The 3,617-nt window shown below is 39.0% G+C and overlaps 1 pseudogene; it reads left to right on the top strand.

The window, feature by feature from the left end:
* Positions 1-3,250: 3,250 nt before the first annotated feature.
* On the top strand, positions 3,251-3,369 carry LOC118612805 (annotated as a pseudogene).
* Positions 3,370-3,617: the final 248 nt, after the last annotated feature.

Below are 3,617 nucleotides of genomic sequence, written 5' to 3'. Positions count from 1 at the left end.
TCCAAATGAGGCAGGGGTATGGGGGCTGCCGTTCATCTGACATCATTTCTGACACAGTCAGTGCTGGTTTGGTATCTGATTAGAGGTCCCCGCCACCGTGGTGCCAGAGTTACTCCTTAAGTGAGGCGGCGGAGGGAAATTAGTGTGTCGGAGTTACGAGAAGGTGAGAGTGTCTGCTTCAAGTTTCCTTCGGAGAGCTTCAGCTGGACTGAGCTTTGATTATTTCCAAGAGAATCTTTTGAAGCTATTTATGGAGTTTGGTAATAGGTAAAGACGATCTTCTAACAGGGAACTTAGCTGGCATGGGACAGTAAGGGGCCCTGAATCATGCAGTGATGTTTGTATCTAAACATGGTAAACCAGCTGACTTGTTTAAAGGATGCATTGTGGTCTCCTGGGAAGCCAAGGCAGCCATGACCTTTTATTCCTAAAGGCTGAATTTGCAACTTGGCCAAGCCATTGACCCACTGCCTGTTTTTGGAAGATAACATACCCCCTCAATGTCAATTTGTTTACCTCACACAATAAGGCAAATGCTCTACACTTCACTAACGCATGTGAAAGCTGGGTAGAATATACCAAAATGAGATTTTTTGATGAAAGGATGATATATACATAAAGGTATTATTTCTGTACTATGTTCTCCCCGCCGCCCTTCTCCTCCTCCTGGCCTGTCAGCTGCTACGTACATAAAACTTGTCACAACTCCCAACCCTTCTGATGTCCACTTTCCAGAGAAACCTTTGAATCTGTCGATGGAAGATCCCACGGTGGATCTTTTCTTTATTCAATTGAGGCAATCGATGCACATAAAAGGATTCTGCAGACCTTAAAGTCAAACAGAAATATCACTTACTCTTTTTTTTTTGAGAGAATACAGCATAAGAATGTATGCTTCGAACCAGACTAATGTGGAGTTGAATCCTAACTCTTCCCACTTACACACACATAACTCATGCATGCACACATGCACACACACAAACAGTCACACCACCCACACATGAACACATGTACACAGATGTTCTCATTAATGCACACACACACACGCACACATGCAAACCCACAAACTCACAGGCACTCATGCATACATGAAGCCGATATATAGTAAGTTGATTTTTTGCAGAGTTCTGAGACTAAAGAAGCAGTAACATGTGACTGGCAGTTCTGCTGCTATACTCAAGTGTGCTTCTGTACTCCCCAGGAAGGACATCTTCTCTTACACCTTTTTATCTAGCATGCAAAGCCTTTTCTCCAAGTGTGGTGGCCTACAGAATTAACATGGGGCCAGAGGCCGGATTTGCCTCCTGCTTCCTCTGTACAACAGCCATGTGACTTTGGATAAATTACCGAGCATTTGTGCCTATGTCTCCTCATTTGCAAATCAGGAATAATAATAGTACTGATCTCACAAGGTTGTAAAAATTAAATTAAAAACCTACTCAGAACAGTGCTTGGCACATGGCGAATGCTACAGATTCACTTGCTATTAAGTGGGGAAACTCAGCACAGCTAGAAAGATTTCATTCCTGAAATCAATTTTCCGTGTGTCAAGGGGAGGATAAAGCACATCTTGCGTGAATTAACAAAAATGTTAACGATCATCTTAATACTGTACATGGGAAGGATGTGTAGTTTTCACAGAAATGTCAGGCTTTTCTGGTTCACTCACAGGGAGGGTCAGATCTGTGTTCCTGTGACTTTCAGGAGAAATGAGAGACAGCAGCCAGCTAACAGCCTGTGTCTCAAGGCTCCTTTCAAGCTGTTTTCTTAAGAGTTTAATGGTGGGCAATTATCTGCCTTCTCAGAAATCTGGGAGAATGGGTGAGGCCACTAATGTGAAGGAAGATAGGCCTCGCTGTTTACAATCTATTTTCCTGATGACATATCATCTAATACACAATAACTTGTTAATTCCCTATTTCCCTCCCTCCTCAAACCTTTAGGTGTGGCCGTACTGTTTTGCATTATATTTAGAATTGGTTTGAGTTCATAAGAACTGTTTTAAAATGCTCACTGCTTCTCAGATTCTATAATTATGATGTACTTTGGGCAGATAAATATTGCCTTGATTTCAGAACTGAACAATCAGCCTTATCAAGGAGTTAAAAGAGGAGTGAGGGACGTGTAATAAGCAGTATAACTCGCCAATATTTAAGGAAGTACTAACTCTCAAATTGACAGTCTCGATTATTATTTTTGAATTATTCTTCATTACAGTCAATTCTAACCTTGAGTTTTAGTAGGTTTAAATAGAGATAGTCCATTAACTCATAGTAAAACTTCCTATTTGTAAAAATAATTCTCCTTTGACAGACATTACTCTGGGTCTACATGATAGCTTAACATGAAAATCTTTGTAGCTTTGACTTCTCAATACTAGAAATTAATTTTAATATCTTCTCTTTTTTAGAACCTACTATTGAAGGCATTCTTTAAGGGTTCATCCCCCTTTACTTTGACTTATGGAGCCATGGTGACCTGCACCTAAGTTGAGTGACTGCCTTTCCCTCAACTGCAGATTTTCAGTCACATGATCAACTCATCACCTGCTTCTCATTTTTATTAAGGAGTATGAGCTGACTGAGGTTTTTAGACACCTATAATAAATACTTATTTTAATTTAATTAATCATTACTTTCTTTGAGATAACCCCTACCAAAAATGTTAGATATAAATTACTTCCAGAAAATGTTTGGAGTTATGCTAGCTTATAGTTTAAAAATTTATATTCAAACAAAACTTAATAAAGTGTGTAAATGGGAATAAACGATGGAAAGGGAATTAATTTTTTTGATAACTTATGATGTCTCAGGCACTATTCTTTATTTGAATTATTTTACTTAATCCTCACACTAACCCAGTGAAATACTAAGTTGCAAGGATAAGAAAGCCAAGAGAATGTTGAAACCAAGGAAATTGCCCTCATTACAAGTGCAAGAAATGAAATTTTATCCTAGATGTAAGTAACTACGTATTCGGCTACTCTAATACAGAAGTACTTCATGAATATTTCAAGCATACTATTTAGTTTTGGTATCATCATTTTTTTCAATCAACAAGATTTATTAAGGGCTTGCATTAAGTATACACAAAGCATTATGATAGGCACTAGAAAAATGAAAAATTTGACTCCCATCTTCAAAGATGGGAATTTAGTTAGCAAGAGAAGACATATGACCCAGACACTCGGTAACCATGTCACTCTATAGAACAGAATGTGGGACAAACAGGAGTAAAGAAAGTTAAGTCAATCTACAGCCATGCTACCCTGAACAAGCCCAATCCCGTCTGATCTGGGAAGCTAAGCAGGGCCAGGCCTGGTTAGTACTTGGATGGGAGACCACTTAGGAAGACCGGGTGCTGTAGGCGTAAAAAATAAAAAACAAAAAGAGATTATAAACTGACAAGGTCCTGGCAATCTGTGAGGTCAACCAAGGTTTGCCTTACTTAAAAAAAAAAATAAGTAAATGAAATTTTAAAAAATAAAAAAATAAGTCAGTATGCATTTACGGAAAACCTCTCAAAGGAAAAGGCAGTTAAACCAGGGCCTCAAGGACAGGCAGGAATGTCCTGGGAGAAGGAAGACTCTTATCACTGCTTTGGGGTTTGAGTTCAGG

The sequence above is a fragment of the Rousettus aegyptiacus genome, unplaced genomic scaffold, assembly GCF_014176215.1.
Source record: "Rousettus aegyptiacus isolate mRouAeg1 unplaced genomic scaffold, mRouAeg1.p scaffold_m13_p_16, whole genome shotgun sequence".
Lineage (NCBI taxonomy): Eukaryota > Metazoa > Chordata > Mammalia > Chiroptera > Pteropodidae > Rousettus > Rousettus aegyptiacus.
The sequence above is the reverse complement of the archived record's forward strand: the minus strand, read 5'-3'. Positions and strand labels throughout refer to the sequence as shown.